The sequence below is a fragment of the Passer domesticus genome, chromosome 11 (assembly GCF_036417665.1).
Source record: "Passer domesticus isolate bPasDom1 chromosome 11, bPasDom1.hap1, whole genome shotgun sequence".
Lineage (NCBI taxonomy): Eukaryota > Metazoa > Chordata > Aves > Passeriformes > Passeridae > Passer > Passer domesticus.
The window spans coordinates 12,830,901-12,856,175 of record NC_087484.1 but is presented as its reverse complement, the minus strand read 5'-3'; the positions used below and the strand labels follow the sequence as shown (position 1 = coordinate 12,856,175).

General features: G+C 39.2%; 1 long non-coding RNA gene across 6 annotated transcripts in view; it reads left to right on the top strand.

The window, feature by feature from the left end:
* The first annotated feature begins 10,746 nt into the window (after window positions 1–10,746).
* The window catches only part of LOC135278891 (uncharacterized), a 46,077-nt gene continuing 31,548 nt past the window's right edge, over window positions 10,747–25,275 (top strand). For 2 of the 6 annotated variants that reach the window (XR_010346274.1, XR_010346272.1), the window contains exons 1-3: window positions 10,748–11,061; window positions 11,372–11,568; window positions 19,296–24,452. This is a non-coding gene — a long non-coding RNA (uncharacterized LOC135278891). Of the gene's footprint in view, window positions 11,062–11,371; window positions 11,569–11,614; window positions 11,808–19,295; window positions 24,453–25,275 lie in introns of those variants that run through there. The other 4 variants (XR_010346270.1, XR_010346269.1, XR_010346271.1 and 1 more) reach the window with 4 other exon arrangements.

Below are 25,275 nucleotides of genomic sequence, written 5' to 3'. Positions count from 1 at the left end.
AGAAGAAAATATTTTTGAGTTTTGTTGTGTGATTGATGTATTTCTGAGCTAGACAGTGAAGGGGTTTTTCCTTTTATTAGTTAGGTCATTTCTCTGGAGCTGATTGTGAAGATAAACTCCTATCTGTATAAATTGAAAACTTGTCTTTTTTGAGCTGGAAGTTGAATACAGACCATGACTTTTGCATGGAAAAATTACAGAAATAATGGCCCCTGGCTGTGGAGGCATTTTTTTGTTTTTCATGAATCAGGCACAAAGTTATTTAAATTAATTCTGGTCTCATCACCCTAATAGAATATCATTACTGATCTTTAGAAAAAATATTAGAAATCAGCAGTGTGTGGATGCAATAGCAATAGCTGTTTGACCAATTTCCCCAAACAATTTTTTCTTTATTGAAAAGCAAGACTACTGATGACAATACTCACTCATGATGCACATACTTCATGCATTTCGCACATTATCTTTTTGTGTCAATTGCATGGATCAAGAGTACTAACTAGTCTTTTGCTTCATGATCAATAGGGGCTAATTTATTTACTGTCTTTTGAAAGCAGACATTAAGGAAAAAATCAGAAGCACAAACTCTGTAAATATTTCCATGTAATTTAAAAAATATATGACAAAAAAAAAATTTACCACCCAGGCTTAGTCTATGGTTGTGCACCACCTAAGGTGTTCTGCTTTTCTGATTGGATCCACTACTACTCATACTCAGGTATGATTACATGGACTGCAAGAGAACAGATTTAATTTCTCTGTGGCTGCTTCCTAACAGTATGCAGGATATCAGGTACCACAGCTACAGCCATTTAAGTGCTAATACTTCCTTAAATCTGAATATTTTGTTATTTTTCCCTTCCCCCTTCTGACACTGTTACCTCTGTACTAAGACTTTTGTACTTCACCAATTCCTGTTTCAAATGTGTGAAATGTCCCTGAAATGAGAACCTTTCCCCTGAGTATTCTGGGTTGGTCCCTTTGCCAAGGCATGAGGAAGCCTGAGGTGGTGTGAGGCAGTGGATCCATCCCAGATCTGGCACGCTCTCCAGTGGCCCATTTCTGCCTAGTAGTTACTGAGCGTGGGCTTCCTACATAGCTCCTCTGCTCCTTGATTAGGTGGGAGACAGACTTTTCTGGTCCCAGGTGTATCCTGCCCTGAGAAAAAATGCATTCTCTGATTCAAAGTAAGGGCAGAATCCACACTTTTAAGACACTCCTGAATGAAAAAGGCTGATGCCTTACCTTAACAATGAATGCAACAGCTTAAAGATAGTCAGTGTGCTATCCTAGCACTGCCAAAAGACAGGACATTCTTTATGACAACTGTCAATTCTATAGAAATTTGTCACTAACCAGAGCAGAAAGAGAACTGAGGTCTTCTTCAGAGGCTCCACTCATCTGCTCATCCCACAGCTCAGCACCGTGCTCCTCCCATCCAGCTCTGCCAGCCGTGAGAGTGCTGAGAAGTGCTGAATTTCCCAGGCACAATGAAGGAGCAGGGACAATGGGTAATGATAAGAAAGCTTCTTGACACTAAGAGGAAGCACCTTTCAAAACTTCCTCATGCCTCCTCTGCAGCACAAGACAAAAAGGGCTGAGGAGAATAGTGAGAGGGAGGGTTTCAGTGGTGAGTAGGTGGCTCTAATGTGGCTAAGCCCAATCCTTAGTGAGGAAGTGCAGCAAGAATTTAGCTTCAGCATTATCCTCACTGGTAGCTTCAGCTCTCCCTTTATTCTAGTATCAGATTTCTCTGCACTTCCTGTCTTACTTACCACTTTATTGGTTCATACGCAGCACTCAGCATGCGCTTTGTAAAAATGGATCACACAAGATGATGTGGATTTAAATAGGTGCAGTGACTTTTTCAACTGTTGATGGATTCTTCTTGACTGTGTGCAAAACCTCTATTTTCCAGCTGGAATTGATGGTGGCAATGGAATTCATTACTGGGAAAATTCTTACTGGAGTCAGAATGCTGTTCAAATCCATCTGCGTTTTCCATGTTGACTGTTTATTTCTCATAGGGTTTATTTTCCTCCCCCATATAATATCAAAGATGTGGGCATGATATTTCAGCACAGGAACATCAAGTCTATCAAAAGTATCCATCAAACCTTTGCAGCAACTTGTTGAGCCATGGCAATTTCTTTGATCCGTACCACAGTGACTAACAAGTTCAATATAATGAGTAAACTATGGGTTATCCATCCTGAAAAAAACACCATTTGGATAGATAGGAAATAGTTCAGCACTGTCATAGTCCATTGCTTTTTCCTCACATTCAATTCTTAAATTATATGCATTTTACCTAAGGAAAGTCCTTCCCAATCTCTGATGAGTCCATCTTCCACTTAGGAAAAAAAGAGCTGTGGATCTTTTTGAAGTTTTTGGGGAGTCAGGACCACTTCAGCTTTACTGGCAGGTTTCATTGTCTGTCAGGGGGATGAGTATCACTATAATGATTTGCTATAATCAGAGGAAATGAGGTTCTGGGTGATGTGGGCAGTGGGGTCATTCATGAGGTGCCATTCATGAGGTGAATTAATTAATGAATATGTGTACATCTTTGTTTACTAAGTTTGTCACCATCATTGCTAGTTATATCCTGCTTTGCCTTGTGCTTATCCGTATCCACCTTGTGCTCTGCCTCTCCTTAATGAATACACCCTTCAGGTTCATTCTACTACTTGCCAGTCCATCTTTGGCCAACATGTACCTAAGATTTTTTTAAAAATAATTTTTCTCACTACTGTGAAATAGACCAGTAGAAAACTTCCATGAAATGATTTCTTTCTATTTGAAATCAACAACAGAGCTCCCAGTTGAAGTTAGTTAAGACCTATTGTTGATTTCCTCTTCTGGTAATATAAGTGAGGTTTTTTTCATCAGCAATTTTTTTTCATGTGGATTGTTTTGTATGTTATATCTGAAAGGAATAAAAAAGAAAGACAATATCATTTAGAAAAAGTGTGACTATGTGGGTACAGAAAATGTTAGAATTTTTTCAATCTTGATAGTAAACCTGGAATATTTATTAATGCAGCCCAGATAAGCAATTTCTATTGTGATGTGTTCTCTCAGAGAACTGTACTATGGAAAATTGAGAATAATGGGCCGTGTCATGCCTTCAGTCCATGTGCAGAACTCACACTGATGTCAATAGGAGCTCCCTTCACAAACCAAGGCCTATATATGACCCATAGAGTCACTAGTAGTAGTTTCCCATACATAACTACAAAATTAATGGAGCACTGTAATCCATTTTGAGATCTAATGAAATACACCATGATTTAAATTGCAATTAAACCGAAAGATGTCAATAGGCATTGATGAGTTTCCACATGAAGACAGAAACATTCCTGCTACAAGCCTACAGCTTTTGATGGGTAGTGGCTCATAGACTCTAAAACCACATTTTCTCAGAGTATTATTGATTAAGCATCTCAAGAGCCTTAAACATGTGAATTATATATTTGGTTGTAAGACATAATTTGTAAATGTAAGACTTGCTTCATTCTGGAAAGATTACAGAATCCCATGTGATGGCATTCAGCGTTTCTTAATTGCCTTACATTTAGAAATTGAAAATCATAACATTAAGTTATGCTTTTGTAGCAGAGGGAGGTTGGAAGGTTGTAGAGTTCAGGTGATTCAAAAAGATGTTGTTTAAAGTTCATATACTTGATGGTGTTTCATCTGTCCGTGACTTTTTAAATTATTTAATGTGATAAAATATTCTGCGTTTGTGTCTGTGTGAGAAATGTCATGAAATAATTAGGGTGTGTGTATTTCACAGCACAGAGAGACCAAGTTTCATTACAACAGTGTTTAAACTACACCAGAACTTTTGAATCCCACACTAATATTAATCTTCTAGTGCTCTGAAATATTTCATTCCTGCTTCCTACCCTCATAAAAATACAAAGAGAGCTGTGGCTTATCTTTGAAATTACCCACTGACATAAAATATGAGGAGTATTATTTTCAACTGTGTTTCAAGGAAGTGTTTCTCAGGATGCTTACTAGGCAGAGCAGTTCTGGTCTTTAGGCAGGAGCTCCCATGATCCTTCCCAGAAATTGACCTCCCTGCTTGCCCTTGCCCCACAGACTGGTGCCTTCTGACAGCACCTGGCTGCTGGGAACTGACTTTCTTTCTTCTTCAAACAAAGAAACATATCCTATTTTGCACAATTCTGGAAAATAGTGAGGATGCCATTCTCTTTTGTAATGTAATTATCGCTCACTTAAATAGAAAAGTCCTGGCCAGAATGCTGGAGACTCAAGGCTTCAGCAAATCCACAGTGTCCTGAAGACCTGCAATTTTCCAGTGAAGAAAGAGCAGAGTTTGCTAGACTCCAAATGAAGTAAATGAGGAATCCATTCTCCTAAGACTACTTGCAAACCCTATCAAAATTTCATTTGGTTTTCAGAATTTTTTTTGGGTGTAATTATATGGACTAAACTTTACATATGTTCCTTTTATAAATAAAGTAGGGTATGTTAGAGTGATGTTACTAAGTATGAAGTATGAAATACATTTCTCATTACAAAACCACCAACAGTTATTTTAAAAAATCCAAACCACATAGAAAGGCCCAAGAGAATTTACAATAGAATTTTGGAGGAATTTTGAGATTGATCAAATGACTTTGCATTTGGGATTTTTTGACACCTGCTGATTGTTTTGTTTAATTGTTGGTTGGGTTTTTTTTCTGTGGCTTTTCTACCAGTTATCTTGCCAGAAGGTTTATCTATGAGAAAGCTGGGCAGCTATTTGTGATGTTTTCACAAAGCAGTATGTCTCATTTACTCCATGACAACACCTCCATTTAATATCCCACCTTAACAAGGAGATGAATACTTTGCAACTGCATCACTCTGGGTTGAAGTTTATCTCTACACAACATATAAATGCTCCCTGGAAACTATTTAAACCAGGAGTACATATAAAAGCTGTTTTTTCTTATTGTTTCCTGACTTTCTGGACACTAACCAAGACCAGCAAATTCTTAAATCCTACAAATGATTTTGGCCATCTGTAAGTTATAAAAGAACTCTGTTCAACCTCAAATACCTGAGCTGATTTCTGTTCTATTGCAGGTTGTTCCACTGTTGAGTCTGCTTTGGTCTGAAACAGGCTTTGGTTTTTTTTTTTTCTTCTTCTTCCTTTGTCTGCTTTTTCAGTTTACACCTTCCCTATGAGAATGGTATGAGATGACAAGAAAAGGTTTCTGACCTCATCATCCTCTACTTCTCCCAAACTGCATTTGGAAGGGTAATTTTTAAAACTCCACCAGTGTAGCCTGAACACTGCTGTCCCAGTAAGGACTACAGGGAGAAAGAACCAGGATCACGGGTTTGCTGCTTACATTTTCTTTTTTTAACCCTTTCCCCCTGCCACCCTAACAGACAGGTGATTTTTCATCTTACCTTTTTCCTTTGATCAAGATGTAGTCATCTGCATAATAGAACAGAATTTTGGTCTAGTAAATGTGAAGCTCAACTTTCGAAGAACTACTGTATTCTATTAAATGAAGCAACACTTTTTCATTACCACAATCAGTGGATTTCTTTTTTTCTATAGTCAAGCTTGCTAAGAACATTTAGAATAATATTTTTCTGGACTGAAACTCTCTGTTCCCAGACTCTTCTCCCTTTTACTCCTGTGAACATAGTGCTATACTGTATGTCAATTTGGTCTTGTTTGTGGGTTCATTTTCCCCTCCATTAGAACAGCATTTCTCTCTTTTTTTTCCTTCTTCTGATATTGTTCAAAGGCTTCTTGTGATGCCTTGAAAAAAGTTATTGATTGTTAGATCATTTCTCTCATTCATTCAGATGTTTTCTGGTCCCCAGATGGAAACATCACAGCTGCTGCTCTGGAATTCACTATCGACTTCTGTCTCTGTATTATCAGAGCCCCTAGCAAAAAAGCCTGATTCCAGGCACCCTCTTTCCCTCTGTTGAGACTTAAAGCTGTTATCCTTCCAGCTCAAAGGAAGTCCCAGTGCCCGTTTATGGCCAGAGTCTGGAGCAGTAAGGACCTATGATTACTTTCTTTGAGCTATTTTTCTAGTGCACCTTTTTTTCTATACAATTTTTCAGCTCTTCAGTAGAAGCACCAGATCTCAGACACCAGTTTGATTTCTCGCCTCCCTCTGCTGTTATTTCTGTGCTGGTCATTTGTTATATGTTTGAGGGCCAGAATCAACCCGACAAATTAATATTTTTCAAATTTGGTCTTTTCTGACCAGGATCCATCTGCTCAGACAAAGAAGACAGTGGGAAGGATTGCCGTGTTTTAAATGCTTTTCACCCAATCTCTCAAGGAAAGTCTCTTTTTTAAATTCAAAGAGTTGTTATGATTCAAAGAAAATGCTTATTCTACAGACTGTTTCCTTTCCATTAAAGTTTATTTATACCACCCTCCTTGTCTGAGGGTATAATTATGAATGATCTAAGCCTGTACTGAAAATCCTAAATTAAAAAATACATCTGTTGCAAGGATTTTCTCACCAGAAACCTTGAAAATGTTATCCTGTCTGTGCATCCATATATCTGTCTGTATCTCTGTAGGTTATGGCTATCCTTTATATGTTCCAGAAGTGAGTGGGATTAGATCACTTGCTTCATACTTTAACTGCTGTAGACATTCATGAAAGGAATAAAACAATGTGGAAAACTGAATACATTTTTTATTTATTTATAGTCACCTTTCAATCACATTTTCACTTGTTAACAGCAAAAGGAATTAGATTGTTTTGTTCTTCCCCTTCTAGATTTAGAAATAAACATAAGTGTAAAAAACCATTATTTAAATGGCAAAAGTTATGTTTAGAAAGAAAAGAGAATTATAGCATGAATGACATGAGCTGCAGCAGTGTTCAGCCACAGCAAGGTGTTTTCCTGACAACAAAGGGCAATTGCTTCAGCCCAACTTTTCAGCATACCTCAGGAAGCATCGGTGAAACACATTTATTTTTAATTAAGGCAAATTCTGTCCCAACATTTGCTTTAAATATGAGGACCAAAGAGCATCAGAAAAAGACATTATTTCTGCAGTCCTTTGAAGCTGCTGCCTCCTGATATGTAGCTCCAGGGAGGGCAACACCACACGGACAGTGGATTCATAGCAAAATCTCCACTTGGCAGAAGGTGTCCAGACAGCACTTTTCTCAGTTGGATTTCACCTGACTAATAATCTTATTTTTCATTTTTTAAACATTACAATGAAATGAGTCCATTAAGATGCCATAACGTTAATTAACATTGTCATAAGTTCTTTCATTTCACTTGCATGCATTTTTCGAAGGTACATTGTGGAAATGATTCTTTTACCCTGCCATTTGCCTATATATCATCTCATGCTAGTACTGAAAGGTTAAATGTTATAATTTATGCTAATTTTAATTTTCCCTACTGCCATAGGCAGTACAAATCAAGAAGCAGCAATTGATTATACATCACTGACAGTATAAAACAGAGCAAACATACAGGTCTGTCAATGAAAGGCCTGTGCCAGGTTAGTCATAGTTAGGTTGTTATGGCCTCGTGAGAACTCCAGTCAAAGCTGAGCAATAATGATGATATGAATATTTATTTTGTGCATAATTTTGGATTCAAGCCATATCAATAAATAATTTTCCATGGTACTTTTGTGCCTCAAGAAGTTTGATGGAAAGGCTGTGTGCCTCTTGAAGAATTTTGTGCAATAAACACCACATATACATTTGGGCTTTGGCTTTTCAGAGAAGGGCCTGATGTTGTAGAGGTCAGGCAGAGTTTCACTGAAGTATGTTCCTGTATGAGAATATGTAGGTTACAATTACAGGAGAAGGAAGAAACCAAGGCCTGGCTTAGGCTATCAAAAGGCAGAAAACGTATCACTAGCTTGATATAATCTGGCAGCTAATTTGTTCCCTTGTTGCTGCCATAAAGTATCTTTGGAGTTGAGGAATGATAGTCAGAGATTTTTAAAGAACCAGGATAAACACCTAAGTTGTTAATTTACTTGGGTCTTAAACCCTTCCCTCCTCACAGCACAAAGAAAGCAGCACATCACGCTGGCTTAGACTGCTTCAAGGATCATTTTGCTGTTGCTCTGCTGCTCCAAAACTAGCATTTTCTCCACAAACGTAGCTTCTCCCTAAATAGCAGGCACTTATTTTCATGGATTTATGGTTCATTCCTTGCTCTGCAACCTATCTTGTAAGACAGTGGAACAGAAGAGAGAAATTATGTTGCAGAAGTAAGAAGTGGTGGATAGCAACTGGAATTTAACATCATGGGACAGAGGCTTGATTCGCTTGAAAGACAGGCTGAGACAACTCAGAGCTTTTGGACACGGAAGAAAATGCCATTTGGAGGAAAACAGAAGTGACCCCTGTGGCTGTTGGCAGTACAGGAGACACAGTCTGGGCTGAGAAATGTGGTCAAGTGTCTCAAGAGCTTTTCTGCTCCTGAACATTCCCCAACATGGGTAGAAGGCATGTGGGCACCTTGCTGGAAAGATGCTGATAAGTGCAGAGAGGATTGCAGTCTTGCTGGTACATGCAAGAGGACAGTCAATGCCACAATGCTTATGGTAGAAGGAAATGGAGCATTGACAATGGGATTAGGGAATTATTGCCTGACTTGAGGCCAAGTGGGTAACCCTATGGGACAAAGACAATTATACTGATCACAGAAGATGGGAAGGAGATTCTTGTAACAAGGCAACAATAACTGAAAAGCAAATGTTGCAATATATTTTTTTCAAAAATAATTGATAAATTTCAGCATAAAAATCCTGTTGACTTTTAATTGGAAGTCAGTTTGAGTGGTTTCAGCACTGTAACTACAATAGCCATTCTTGCTGATTTTTATGCGTCCAAAACTTATTCAATGTTTGTGTGACAAAGCTTAAAATAGAAATAGGGATTTAGCTTGTCCACACATCAGCTTTGCATTACAACATGATTCTGTCAGAGACATATTTGTGAATAATGCTGTTGTACCAAAAGATTAGAATGCTGCTTTTCAAACTCAGTGCTTTAATTTAAAGAAGACACCATTATTTTTTTTCATGTAGCTATTGCTTCTTGATTTAGAATTAGTGAAACACTAGTAACTTTAACCCAGATGGTTTCTTCCCCACCCATAAGGATTGGTTACTTTAGCACAGATGTCTCTTTTTCTTCCATAAGGCATATTAGAAGGAAAACAAAGATTCACATTTAAGCAATAAATAATAACAAATACCACCCCTACTGGCTTAGATATGTCCAAATCCAAAACCACAGCTTAAAGTTACTTTAAAGTGTGGTGGACCACAGCTTAGAGTTCTTTCATTTTGCTTTCTTTTTAAAAGAATTTACTTTGTTGACATTTTTTGCACAGTTTCAATTGATCTTTATTGAAAAAGAATAAGGATGGAGCAGACTGACAATTTTATTTGACAGATGATTAATAACTTTGCTTAGATCTGGCCTGAAGTGTAACCACAAAGTGTTTGATAAAGGATGGATAAAATATGGTTTGCAGGCAGTAGAGAGTTTAAGGGACATAAAATGGCTGAATGGCAATCTTAAAAACGCAAGGTAGAGAGCCATGAGGTCATGTTAGCAGGGCTCTAATGCCCTTTCATCCCAGGGTTACTCCAACTTTTCTTCTGATTGCTCTTGGCTCATGGTGGAAGAGTCTCCCTTGGTGCACGTGTGGAAACGTCTGTTTATGAACAGATATTGTCAGTTTAGGAACAGATCTCTTCCTTTGTCCACAGGACAGTGGCTCAGCCTCATCTCCCAAAGGCTCCATGTGGGGCTCAAAGCACCAAGGCTGAGTCTGAGATCAGCACAGGCTCTGTGGTGCCTGCCTGGGGCCCATTGGGCCAGCCTGCTTTCCCTTGCCCTAAGGAACCCTTCTCCCCTTCCCTGTCGAGCACCACACCAAAATGTTTTCCTTGAAACTCCCCATAAGTTTCAGCTCCTTGCTTTTCTCCAAAAGGAGGGTGATCTGGCCCAAAGTAAGCTTGAGTAAGCAATTGAAAACAAAATTCTTTTATGATAACAATTTTTCTCAGTCTTTTTAGCCCAATCCAGATTTCGTTACTGTGGGGAAAATTTGGTTGTAAGGATTTATATTATGTTTATTTAATTAGTAATTTCTGTAAATGAAAAATTAATTCTGTTACTTGTGGTGATGTGTCATGCCAGGAATAACATTTTGCATCTATGGCTTAACACAATACGCCATTTTAAAGGACCTTTTCCTAAAATTTAATTTTAGATTTGGGACTATGGAGCATTTAACTTACCTTCAGGAGGATATTTTGAATAAAAATAACAAGAAACTGCTTTACTAGAATATCAACCATGCTTGACTGATACTAACCATATGAAAAAATGTATGGGACATATAAAATTCACATAAGAACTACAGTTAAGCCTACTCATATTTTTCTTTTAAAATGGATGTCCAAACTTTAAAAGTCTGTATGTTATTCTTCTTAAGATCCAAATATATTTTTGGAGACTGAGTTCCTACTGTTTGTAGTAATGAACACCTCATGGATGGCAGCGAAAAAAAAAAATCTACTTTCCTTAATGCTACTGTTTGCTAAAGGGAGACTGAAAAAAAAACCAAACAATATATCCCCTATAGCAGAACTACACTTTTTTCCCCCATCTCTGGATGGAGAATGGAGAGTTTCAGGGAAGTCTTCTCACCTCCACCTCCTGTTTTCTTGCCCTGTACTCTGGAGGTTTGCCCCAGAGCAAACCCAAAGGACCCAGTGGGGTGTTAAGGCTGAGGAAGCTGAAGTAGCTGCTGTCTCCCCGCGTGCCAGGGAGCAAGGACTGACCAGCGTCAATGACAAGCATCCTTCGTGACTTCACTGAGTGCTGGATGCTGCCCAAGCAGTCAGTCCAGGGCATTCTGCCTGTTGGAGCCTGTGGAAACTGGGGACAGCACACGGAACTGGTCTGACACTGGTGTGACAGCCCCTCACAGCACAGTGTACTGGCACCCCAGGATATACTCTGCCTTGTTAGCTGTCCTGTATTGTCTTCTGTAAATATAGTGAGTAATGCAAAAAGCATTTACTAATGAGGCTTAAAATTTTCCCTCAAATGATACTCTCACATATTTACATGCTTGTGGTTTGCTGCCATTATATGCACCAAGTTTTGGCCTATCCCCTTCATTCATGCTCTCTGGGAAACATGCTCCTTTGAGAGAGTCATGGATAATTCTGTTCTCCCCGTTTTAGCAGGATTCTCCTTCACTAGCCAGTTGTCTTAGAAATGCTGGTTGAACTGGCTGAGCAGTGTGAGGGTTTTTTGGAGCTGGGGCCTCTAACAGTGGCACATGTATCTTGTGCGCGTCTGAGGGCGAACATGACGCCTGAAGACCGCCTGTTTCAGGCCTCGGTGAGCGGCACCCTACCCTCAAAAGTCAGAGGTTACATTTCAAGGACCGGCTCCACTCCTTGGGTTGCCGACCCCCGGTGATAAGAAGTCTGCTTGGAGCAAGGTCACAGCAGCACAAACCACCTGCCCATCACCCGGTGCCAGGGCTGGGAGCCAGGTGAGCCTGTGCCAAAAGCACAGGAGCCGGGAGGGGAGCGGGAGGGGAGAGGCCTGGGCAGAGGCTGCTGCAGCCCGGCCCTGGCCAGCCTCCACTGGCAGCGGTCCTGGGGAGCCAGGATGAGTTTTGCAGAGCTGCCTTTCCCCTTCACTGGAGTCCCTGCAAGAGGCTCAGGGCATCAGGACTGCAGCTGCTTTCATGGGTGAACTTGCTGTTTCCAGAGGCCTGGCTGCAGCGAGGTATCTTAACATGTCATAAACACAGGCTTAAGTTCTTAAGGATTAAAGCAAAAGTTAGATAATCTGATTCTCCAAACAGCAGCAGAGGATGGAGTGAACAGCTGTCTGAAGCTGCTGTGACATGGCACAACTGGCTGGGAGGTGCTGGAGATGGAGCTGGAGAGGCTGACTTGCAGCATGCCTAGACGTGATCATGAATAAACCAAAGGGTACCACCTCCTCCTCCTCTTCCTTAGTATTTTGAGGACCAAGCTGTGACCTAACACAGGAGCTACAATTTCTAGAAAGTACACAACTGCTGCTTCTCCTTGTTTTGCTTTATTCTTGGTCCTCAAGAAAGGACAAGGACTTTACACTCAATGAAAAATAATACAGATGGAGTGTAAATATTGAAAGAATCAGCTTTAACTGTAATAAATACAGATAAGGGTCAAACATTTAGCTTACCTCCACACCTAATTTTTATTGATATATAGTTGCCAAATATAAATTATTTGATCTGAAATGGCAGTGGACATTCAGGCAAATGCCATATAAAGGCAAGTTCCAGATGAAATTGCAAGAGGAGTCATTCTTCAAAAATCCTAGCTGTAAAATATTGCCTCCCAGTTCATGAGGCAACTGCAAGAAGTATTCATGACTTTAATTTAAAAATAAGTTTCCTCAAGGAACTTTAGCCTTTATTTAAGATCTGGAAATCTGTGTATCTGTAAAAAGCTATATGTAAAATGCATTTTACTCTTTGAAGCAGAAGGCTTTTAAGGGACTTAATTAATTCTGGTTTAAACATGGATGATGATATCCGTACGTTAGTTTCATGTACTCCAGGTGATGCACTGATTTTATTTAGCAGCCTCTGAGTTTATGTGAGCCAAGACAGTCCCATAGATGTGCTGATATAACTCTGCTGAGATACCACATGCAGATTGCTTTTTTTATGACTTTGAATATTTATTTGAAGTTTTCATTTCAAGAGATTTAGGTGGAGTCATTCTGCCTAATGAATATACTTCTGGACTTTTTTTTTTTTTTTTTGTGATGTAAAAGGGTTTGCTTCCCCCATCTGGTCATGTATCCATTGTGTCGACTTCTGCAGTTCTGCTGCTCCAAAAAAAGCACATAGACTCATGTGGTTGAAGTAATCTGACTCCCAGCCATCTACTGACATAGCCTTAGTCACCCAGATACAAACCTACCTCAGACTCTTTCATACTCAATCCCCAAAACCCGATTTTGCTGCCTGTCCTTTCCCAGAGCCATTCCCAGTTTAGACCTGTAAGTGTTCCCACATTGTTCCCCCTGGTTCTGCCATCCACAGTCCTTTCCATGACCCCATGATTCTTTTGCCTGCCCCTTCTGGAAGCATCTCCCACAGCTCTTCCTAAGTCCAGGGAAAGACAAGAAGCACATCTGAGCATCAGTCCTGCCTTCAACACCTTCTTACATTTGTAGCCTTTGTACATAAATAACCTTTAAACAAAGATTTTTGGAAGACTTATAAAAGACTGTGAGAGGAAAGCAACAAAATAAATACATTTAGAGTTAATGTCTCCAAGAAAAACATCTGTTTGCTCCTTTGAGTAACCAAAGACAAATACACGTGTTCAGAACATGCTACAGACTAATGCCTACAGCCGACGCAATGAACTTTCTGTTCAGTGTCATTAATAATGGATTCAAAACATTTTTTTGTAGTGCTAATACAGTGCTTTTAGTTTTATTAAATAAGTAATAGCACTTTTTTTTTTTTTGTGGTACATATTGTAGCATTTAGACTGTCTGTATCTTCAAATTTTAGAAGATTCAGTACTTTTTACTCAAAATGACTTTTCTCACAGGGAGTTCACTTGTAGGACTTCACTTAATTGGAGCAGACTTCTAATTAGTAACAAAATTAATATTTTAAAAAGAATAAGAAAAAATATACACACTGGAGTATATGTGCAAGAGTATTAAATACCAGCAGCAGAAGACAGCACTGATCAAAACATTACTGGAGTGCCAGTTGGGTTACTCTGAGTGGTGCAGGTTTGGGAACATGGCCAGGCTGTACCCTGTTTCCCATAGAGGAAAGAAAGTCCTAAACACTTCCCTCTTGCCCAGGAGAAGAGAAAATGAAGGGCCAGCATGGAGATGCTGGGTCTCCAATGCAGTGCTCAGATGAGCCATGGAGAGCAACTGAAATCCCCAAATCCTCCCAGAAATCCTTACACTGCACGTGAAGACGATTCCTTCTCACCTTGTTGGATGCTTATGAGAAACCTGGCCCCAGGGCTCAATCTCAGTTGATGGGGACTGGGAGACTGGGAGAATGTTCAGAATACTTGAAAGAAATATTCTGTTCCTGCAATCAGCTTTTGCTTCTTGGGCTGTGTGTGTGGCCACACACATGCAGGCATCTCACCTAGAAGAGATATGTTTGTGCACTTTGTGACTGTAAACATCTTTTCACAGTGAAACACTTGTGCTCCTTACATACTGCCCTTCTGTATGCTTCAGGAATTTTTCACTCATCTAGACAGCAATGCAATTTTGAACTTTCCCAGGGTAGCAGTAACCTCCAGTCTTCACTTTTTGTAATATGTTCCATATGTTTCTTGATGATCACACACACGAAAAATCATAGTGTGTATCAGAGTATATATGTATGGATTCATAATGCATCCCCTTCTGCAGGATAGCTCTCCTTGGAGGGGGGAGGTAAATTCAGTACATTAGCCACTCAGGGAATGCAAACCCCCATTTAATGGGTGTCACAGGAAAACCCAGTGTAGGTAAAATCATCCCACACTTCCCATTATTAAAGACAGCATGAATGGGAAAGGAACTTCCTCCTCAGGTTCAGTTTTCTGAGGTGTAAGTGAAGCTCCAAACAAGATCTCCCACATACACAGGCAATGCTTCAACATGCAGATTAAGTGAGATCTGACATTCCTGCAGTTAATGATTTGTTGATTAAATACCATATTAGAATTTATTTATACAATAGGAAACATATTTTGCAATTTCTTTCTCAGATTTAAATGTCTAACCTCTCCTTCTGGCAACAAATCTAGTTTAGATCCATTGAAGTTATCTTTCTGTGATGATACAAATAGAGGCAAGGAATATTGATTTCAGTGGGATGTTGAGATATAGCCATCTGTTTGCCTAGCATGATTACTTTCAGTTAATTTCCAATAAAGCCCAGAAAAGCCACCAAAAATAGTCACTTTAGGATGTTACAGGCAGCTTAGACTACTGGAGACATTTTAAAAGAACATAGTTTCAAATTGTTCTCCACTTGATTTACGAACAGTTGGCCCTGTGACATTTGGCCAACCAAAACAAATAAGAGTAATTTTGAATGGCCTCCTTGCACCATCTACAGGATTTGGTAGGACATTTTGGAGGTCATGATTTTAAAAACAGAAGTCCTTACCTCAGAAGTAGTGCCAATAGAGGCAGCAAGCAGAGAAGAAAGGTCTCTGTCCTAGTTGGGAAGTTGAGTGCAGCAAAAAGGAAATTTGTGTATATAAAACAGTAACAAGTCAGAAGTGCCCATCTCCTGTAGTCTGTAGCAAGAGGGATGAATAGGACTCTACTTTACACCCTGGAAATTGGGCAGTTACTAAGGAAAAACATCAAAGATAGCAGAAATTACTCCTGCATACTTTAGAAAATGAACTGCAAGGTGGCCAGGCAGCTTCTGCAACTTAAATCACTGTGAGTAATCTGGCACTGTGATTTGAAAATAAAAATTTAATCAATCACAGAGACATTTAAGAAAAAATCCTTTGCACTTTTGTTTTACAGATGCTTCATATTGCTTTTCATATTTTGAAAAAGTTATTTAAATTTCTTTCGCCCCCCAGAAGTGTTGTCAACTGGAATTTTATGTCATTCTCCTGCAGTGAGGGAGGTGCATCTTTTCTGTGTATAGCAAAGCAAAACAGGCAATGGAAGATGCAGGGTAATATAAAACTCTACAGCATATGCTGCTTCACCAGGGAAAGGAAGCTTGTCACTCTACTCAATAAAAGACATAGAAATACCATGGGATTTTTCCCCCTCCAATTGGGCCCCAAATGTTCTCATGCTATACTTGTAATGTGCATTACTAGCTGATTAGAAGTGACATCAATTAGTCACATGTCTGTGTTTCTGATGGAAATAAAAATGAGCTTCTGTACACAAAATCTCAAATTCATCTCTACATTGCCTAGGGATTTTTCCTTCTGCAATATCAGTTATCGGTTTAATATAATATTGTTGACTTAACAATGATATATTTCAGGCTGAAGGCAGAAATGCATTTTGCATTAATAAATTGTTTTGAGATGGGTTTAAAGAATATTTCATTATATAAGAGAGGCAGCTATAAAACCTATTTGGTGGTCTTTCAATCACTGCTACCTGTGGCCTATTTATGTGGATGGCATTCATCAGGATGGCAGGAAATATTAAGCAAGTGCTAGACAGTTATTAGCTCTCCTCAAGCAGAAGTCCTCATACCCTCTATTCATATACCATGGGAAAAATTCACTTGGTATTTTCTTTCTTGCAACTGTTCTGCTGTTCATAATTTGATGGAAAATTGATTAATCACACATTTAACTCAATGCAAGATCTTCTGCACTGTAATAAATTATGGCCATTAATCAATAAGTACAAAGTAATTCCAGGAGTCTGGAGACATGCTGATTTCTAATAGAAAAACTTGTGCTTAGGCCTTCTTGCCAGTGACCACTTCATCTGAGGTATTTTGCACCTGCCTCAATCCAATTAGATGACATAATTAATGAATCTCGGTGCAGTTGATAATTTGTTATACAAAAGAAAGAATGTTTTGGCACATCTATTAAATCCTGATGTACAAATCTTTGCAAAGGGGGGAATACTAAGAAGCCAAGAGGGGAACCTACAGCCTCTGCGACGGCAAAAGAAATGTCTGTTTATTCCAGGGCACTGAGCATGCAAATTTTACTGAACTTTAAAATCTGCATGTTTCCTTCTGCCATGTTTAAAGGGAGCCTGTGCAGAAGCCTCCCATGCCCTCTTGCTTCTTTCGTGACAAATTAAATGGTGTGATTTGAGCAAGCATTCAGGAAGTTTTGTTTCCCAGGCAATCTAATCAATGTGTCCCTGGCCGCATATCGGTTACAGTTTTACATATCACAATCCATTTGCACCTGTTCTGTGCAGCTAACATATAGACACTCAATAGATTTTGGTGAGAGAAAGAGTGGGAAGATAAAAAGAACCAGTCTGCTGCTAATTCTGTCACTAGGAGACGCCATGAGCAGATTTTATTTAGAGACTTTGAAAAACAATTAGCTGAGGATTATAGGACTAAAAGGCCTTTACTAGCTGTACCTGGAAAATACTTTGCCCATTTAATGCCTTCTAAGCTGTCATTGTGCTTGAACTTCAGTCCCAGTGATTAATGAAAAGCTGCAGGGCACAGCTAGAAGCTAAAGTCTCAATTATGGAAAAGCAGTAACTAGTTTAATGTGCTGATGCTTTTATACTTAAACTGACAGCTGTGAAAAATGGCAATATTTCCAATCATGCTTTAATAATTTATCATTAATTTATTGGCATGTCCAACACACTTTAGTCCTACTGTTCTTTTTCTCCTTTTAGGCTCATGGCATTTCAATACTGGAGAGCAAAATCTGTTGCAAATCTCTAAGGACGAACCTCCTTATGGTGCCTGAGTGATTACTGTTTGCAGGCAGTCAGTATTACCAAGCAGTCCACAGTTTATGGGCAGAGATACAGCACGAACATTTTTGTGGGCTATGATATGTGAACGTGTTTCATTAGCTGCTGCTAAATTGCTCCAACTCCATCCACTTCAGTGGAGCTAGAGAAACTGAAGAACATAGATGGCTTTGTGGGACTGGGGGCAGTCAGAATCACGCAGGCAGTTTTCGTTCGTCAGCCCAGCAAGCTCCCTGGATGGAGAACAGGAGCTGTCTAACTGCTCTAAATCAAAAATTAAATTTGGAAAGTGTCCCTTTTGAAGAGCACAGGCAGAGTGTCACCTGCTATGAAATCTGTAGAAACATTATTATGTTTAATACTTAACAACTGAATCAGTGCAGCTAAGTCAATTTAAACCAGCTGAAGATCTACAGTCCATTTATTTTTGAAATATTTTGAATTTTTTCTTTGCTGTTTTGGTTCTTCCTACTTATTCAGTTTCTTCTGACAAGGTGTAAGAACAAAGGGAGAGGAACAAAGTCAAATAATAAAACCTTGTACAATTTCCATGCTGTATTTCCAATTTCATTTGTCATGTTTCATGGCTGTTCCCAGGTCTGCTGTGGACTGGACAAACACTCATGAAAATTGGCAAATATTATTTTCAGAGTTCATTACTGTTTTGTTTTTGACAGCAGAAGTTGACCCAATTTTATTTTTCATCTGATACTCCTGTCATTTATAAAATATTAGTCATCCAAGCAGGAGTGCCTCTGAATATTTTTTACACAAAAACTCAGTCTTATTGTACTTTTGCATACATTTCTCTTTGTGTAATGGCTGATGGAGTGAAACTCTGCAATTTTTGGGGGGACTTGATAACTCCTGAGCTTTTCTGCCAAGCTCATGCAGCCCTAAATGGCAGCTGAGGTCTTCCTGACAGCCTGGTTGTGCTGGCGGTTGTCAGTTCCTGGACTGAGAAACAGGCTGACCAAACAGTGGGGAAAGTTACTCTGAACTGTTTGAGGTAAACTACTACAAAATTGTAACTGGCTGTCATTCATGAACAGGTTGAATAGGAGAGACATGGCTACGAGAGAATATTAACACCAATTGATGTAATGGTCTAACAAGTATAACATATTATATTGCTGGACTGCTCACAGAAAGCTGCACTGTGTCCAATTTGAATTGACGTGATGGAAAAGACCTGTCAAGTGGGTTGTTCCATACGTTGAGAATTTGCTGTTTCCTATTAAAAAAAAAAGAAAGATTTTTTGCCTTTGTTTGTATTTGCTTTTGAGATTTTTTGTTTGACATTTTGATCATTTTGATCATTCTTTTCCATGCAGACAGAGTTTATACTAATTAGTTAACAGTTCAATTATTATCAAAGGGAGTTTTGAATGAAAAGAACCAAGTTCCCAGCCCTGCTCTAACTACGTGTTTCAGCACCGGGTGAAGCCCTTCATTAGGAACCCTGGAAATGGGCAAAGGAACGTGAATCACTAGAAATACTTGTGTCTACTACCATTTCTTAAGGGAATTGAGCACCTCTTTTGGGAATTTCTGCCTGGAAAAAGGCAGTTTATTCTAATCCATATTATCTGTCATGCTGTAGACCTAATATTGTATTTTAGCAACATGTGAAAGAGTGGAGAAATACAACAAAACATGTACAGGTGGCTGGGATGCCAAAGGTATGTCTGGATTTGTGAGATTCATGTCTGGCTATTGCTGGATGTACAGTCAGTCACCAGCAATCCCTCTATTACCACTCTGCCACCCTCTATTTTTCAGGCTCCTACTTTGAAGCTTGATTACAGCAATTTGGAGGATGTATGCAAACCAATTCCAGCTACTAATTGAAGGAACTCTACTAATTAGAAAAGGCTATGGAACAAATAACAATTGGCAAGTATGGGGTCTTTTTCTGTATGGAACACCCTTCACACAGTGACTTCTGTCTTGAACAAATTTATCATTAGATTTTCTGGATAGGACATAGACCAAAAATCATTATGCCTATTGATACTATTGCACATCTAAAAATATTTGGTATTTTCCTTAAAGCCCCAACTGCTGAAGCTATGTGATTTTTTAAGGATCTTAGTTTCTAATAAGAAAACTAAAAATTAAATTTCAGTGCTTCTTGATTTATGAGAAGTCTTGAAAGTGTGTATCCCAAAGGCCCAACTTGCAAAGGCAAATAAAAAAAGGGTTTTTTTAAATTTAAATTTTAAAATAATTTTTCTCAAAAGTCTCAATGTCTGTTAGGAACGACAGCAATTTTTGACTTTCTGAAGTTGGCACATATATGATTGTAACTGCTACCATAGATTAGGTTTCTTTTTAGTGTGACTAAATGCGAAGTTTGCAAGATCCATCTCCTATATCTACCTCTATTGCAATTTTTAGTTGAGAAATGTTCCCTAAAGAGTTCACATCTTTGCTGAGACAAACATTTAAAACATGTAGAAATCAGTTTTGCAGGACATTTCTTTGTGGAACCTTGTCAGAAACAGTCAGTGCTCTCTTAAACTGATTTTTAAATAGAGAGATGTGTCAATGGGTAGCTGCTGATTATCTAGTCATTGGCTGAACATCTCTTCTCTCTCTCTGGAACCAAGGCTGGTAGCTGGGTGCTAGAGTCCCACATCTCAGGATCTTATCTGGGAGATGCATGGCTGCAAAGGAATTTTATCTCATGCTACTTTAGGATAAGGCTGTACCATTTCTGCTAGAGCAATTTTCTGTTTGTGCTAACGTGGGCAGGTTTACAAGAATGCATGTGTGCATTTTTGCAGGAGCACATCTAACTTACATATGATATTCCATGTATTTGTATTAGTCTTCAAGTAATAAAATAAAAAAGCATTAATTTCATGTTTGTCATCTTAAATGCGCTCTTAATAAGCTTAAACCTCTTACACTTATACCTGTGCTTTATCTCTTCACAAGCGGCCCCTTGCTTCCTAAAAATAGTTCCTTTCCACTATGAGAGAGTATCTCTTCCTCTACTGCTGAATTGGATAAGAATATTGTCCACTCTGCAATAGAGGGATTTGTCTCACTTTCCCACTGCCTCAGTGAGGTATTTTTAGCAGCTATTAATGTTAGCTTAATCCAAACATTATTTACAGTAGAAGCACCAGATATTTTAGTAATGTCATTTAATACACATAAGTCTAGAAAATGCTGAAATTCAGTCCTATTCACACTTTGATAAGGTCAAGTATTTTCTATTGAAATTCTGTGGCTCTGGAACTCAGTATCAGGTGATGAATGTCTCAGGTGCAGTGCAGGTATTTAATTGGTGTGATCCTTCACAAAGTATGTGTGACAAAAATCAGAAAAAGCTAGCACACAGTAAAGGCTTCTCAGCATCTTCACTGACACAGACTGCCTTAGGATCTGGTTTCACCATGATCTCTGTCTATCTGTCCTGGCTTGTAAAATAAGCATGTATCCTATTTTTGCCATCTGTTGGGGGTTAGGCAGTTTTTCTTATCTCTTTCAAGAACAATGACACTACCAGGAAGATAATCTCCTGCTAATGGGCTATTGAATTACTCACTGTGGCTGGTAAGATTAGTTACATCATCCCATTGGGAGATGCTCCACCCAGAGGGAGGAGCCAAGCATCCCTGCCACCATAAAACAAGCATTTCTGAGACCACAGACAGCCGTCTTCGCTGGATTTCCCAGAGGAATCAGGAACCAAGGCCCAGCTGCTCCTTCGCCGCATTTCCAGAAAGGATCTACACCCTTCTGCAGATCGCCGCTCCAGGAGGAGCAGCCACCATCTGGCTGGACTACTATCAACACCCTGACTTCTCAGGGTGTCAGGTTTTTCTCACTCTGCCAGTGGTTTTTTGCTTGTGCTAAATTACATTGTTATTTAGTTTTTTTTTTCTTCCTAGTAAAAAACTGTTATTCCCATTCCCATATCTTTGCCTGAGAGCCCTTTTAATTCTGAAATTGTGATAATTCAGAAGGAGGGGGTTTACCTTTTCCATTTCACAGGAGGCTTTTGCCTTCCTTCACAGACTCCTGTCTTTTCAAACCAAGACACTATCATAGCCATCAATGAGTGTTTTTGTGGGCATTGCTGCCTGAGTGCAATAGTCCATGAAGAAGCTTTCATGCTACTGAAAGTGTTGTCTTGATGGACTTTATAGATTGCTCTAAGCTATATTATAGCATGACAAAATACCACTAACTTCTGAATTTGCCTAAATACCTTAAAACACAAATAATACACTTATGCCAAATGCTGCCAGATTTCCTAGCAACCTACTTTCACTGAAGGTCAAAGCCACACATTTTCTCAGACTTACATCACAGTGGGGTTAGACAGACACCTTTAATTGTACTAGGGGATCATACTTTGCACTTGCCAGAGAAAATATTACAGAGTGGAGTTATCCCAATTGATTTCAACAGGTCAAGCTCAACTGTGCTACAAGAGATGTGAGACAGATTCAACAAGCAGCAGAAAACAATGGGCTCTGTGTCACCTTGGTAGTGAGTAAAGGGTGCTGTGGGTGGGAGTCAGCATGTTGAAAATCTCCAGCCCAAAAATGCATGTTACAGTTTAGCCTCGTGTCACACATAGCTTGGTTTGGAGCATCACTCACACAGTGGTAAAGCCAGAATACCATTTATAAGGAAAGCCAGGTCTTCCACTTTTCTCCAGCTGTGTAATTCCTTGTTCATTACATTGTTTGCCCAAAATGTCTCTAGGGACTCAAGTAGAAGTTGGACTTTCCTGCCCAGCTAGAAAGCGACACCTAATGTTTTCTAACTCCAGAAGACATTGTTAATTTGGACTGTGGTGGTAAAAATAGTCTTCTTCTGACTGCCAGTCCTGGACTTTCCAGCTTCTTTGTAGCCCAAGAGATTGTCCCTCCTGTAGTGATTAACCACCTGCACATTGCCTTGGTGTAACCACAACACAACCTTACTCTTCCCCGTGGGGGATGGTGGAGACTGCTTTCTCCTGAGCCCAGGCACATGTATCTTACACAAATGCTGTTTTGTGGTAGGAAGTGAAAGAGCAGCCAATTATTCTTCACCTTTTCTTGCCCCCTTGCCCTTCCCTTAAAAGTGGATCTAGCCTGGAATAGTTCACTAAAAGTCACATTTCATACAACATTTTTTCAGAGAACCTTTTCTTTTTCTTTTGTGCAAGCTGAAGTCATGCTTGGCCACGCTGTGACACTGAAGCCCATCCCAGATGAATAGAAGTGATTGTGCTCCTGGTCCAAGTTGGGGTGTTATGTGCTGGCTCTACAAGTAAGAGTGTTGCATGGCTTACATTACCAGGAAACAGATAGAAAAAGAATTATTTTTTGTTTTAAAATTAAAAGATGGCATCAAATCTGCACAATAAGTCAGGGGGCTCACTGGTAGGCCCTGCAGTGGGGGGATGCACTATTAATTGAAATATCAGTGCTGTGAAGTGAGAAATTGTCTTCAATGCAGACTACCTAAAAACTCAGAAGTCTGGAGATTATATGTGCTCTGATTGATGTATTGTGAGTGTAGGCACACTCACAGTACCAGGGTAGTGCAATGGGAAAGTTCAATTTCAGATGTCTAGGGCAGGAGCAGATCGTTTGATAGACCCTCTTTAGGAGTATAACAACTGGGAAAGTTATCTCTAAGTTTTGATAATCACTTTGCCTTCTGAGGCTGCCAACCCATTTCTTAACTGTTCTTTTTAGTGTGAAAAAGTCTCCCATTTCTATTCTCTGCCCTACATACTTGGGTCAGGAAGCGAACATCCTATTTTTATAGCTTTGAAGCAAAATGGATATATAAGCAGCTGATTTCTTCACAGAATCCTTCTCAGACATTCTATTATTTTTTTTTTTACAAGAGGAGTCCTCACTATTTCACCAGTCTTTACCTTAAAAGAAATAGGGCAACACAACTAAGAAGATTCACAATTTTACCTGCTGAAGGGCACAGTAGTCAATGGTATTCAGCCCTGCAAGGACCTGCTAATGTTATTTAAACTGTGGCCCAATTACAAAAAAAAAGATCTTATTTTTTTTTAATAGTGTAAAACAGAATAAAAAGATATTTTAAAGAAATGTTCTGACTTTTCCATTAACTGAATGTAACCCTTTTTTTTGTTTGACAGATGAATAAGGTTTTGTTTGTTTTGAACACTCCTGCTTCAAGAACTCATGAAAAGTACATTCAAATCTGTCTTACTACAATTTCAGGCTTGGTTTTGGTTTGGGAAGAGTTCTGGAGAAACAAGATTACAGGAGCTAACTCCTATGTGGGACAAAGGCAGCTGACTTTAGATGCACATTTCGCCTTTACAGGACCTTATTAGCAGGCATTCTGTTTCTTTGGTAAAATGAGTTACTTATTCAGCTTCAGGGTACCCTTTTATAAATATCAAAACAGATGATTTCTTGCAAGCAATTATTCTGGGGAAAGAACAGTGAGGGATCATTTTAGGAAGGAAATTAGGGGAGACACTTTAATGTACGCAAACACAACATATGACAGTAGCATTGCATTGCTATGTAAAACAAGTCATTCAGATTTATATATTGAAGTCTCTGTTAGTAGTTAATCTGCTGCTGGCCACCTGCAGAGGAGGAATGGGAAAGGTTCCTTTTGATCTCTTTTGTGAAATGACCTTTAAGGGTGAAAAAATATAAAAAGAAAATAAATGTGAATGAACCTTAAAAGGTTTGGTACAAATATTCTGTTGGGAACTGTTTGGTCCTTTAAAAAGATGTCCACATAGGATATAAAATGCATGAAAGAGAGTAACATCTGTGCTTTAGGTCAGGAAGGCTTATTACCCATTAATGTAACTCAGCTAACTTCTTACAGGTCCCTGAGACACAGTGTTAGTCTGCTGGGTTACTTTGTGAGTGTGCTGTGTCTCAGCTGAGAAGAGCAGCTTTGAATATGGAAATGAAGGAGGTAAGGACAGCAGTTTAAACTCTGCTATGCAATACACCTCTTCTCGACAAGGGTTCCATCCAGGTGTGGTGTTTTGCTGACCCCTATGAAGTTTATGCATCCCTGTGCCTAAAATCCTGGTCTTTGTCTTCTACCGAACTGCAGGTTTAGATTCAATTTCACTGGTAGGAAAAGAGATTTTACCATGATTTATACCCATTTCAGTGGAAGGGGCCAAAGCAAAACTCCTTCAATCTTGCCTACATCAGCAAACACTATAGATTCACCCATGCATGGAAATAAAACTGAGCGCTTGCATCTCACATTATCTTTGTGTCTAAATGAGGCTAAATGTCTGAAAATCATGCTCATGACCTCTGAGTGGGCAGAGATAATTCTGCCTATTATACCTCTCCACTTTCCTATGATCCTGGATTTCTCAAACTGTCTGTAAAAGCCCAGGTTCTCCTCTGACCCTTGCACATACCCAGACACCAGGAAGACATATGTCTTAACAGATAATGGCTCCATTGTGTGAATACTGTCAGTATCATATCAATGTGACATAAATACAGCAAATTAGCCGTATGTTACTTACATCAGAACTGCTCCAGCTCTTTGTGTGGAATGGAAAAGGTGCAAGTGAAAGCTCTCTGAAGCAGCATGAGTCTTTTCCTTTTTTTAATAGTGCTTCTGTGAAAACTGCACCAAGTTTTAGATTTGGTACTAATACAAAGCTATTTTTCCTCCCAAAATATGAAAGACCTAAGGTTCATAATTCACCTAAGCACTGTGAAATTGATACTTTGGCAAAATTTTTCTTAAGGAATATTGTTGCCAGTCT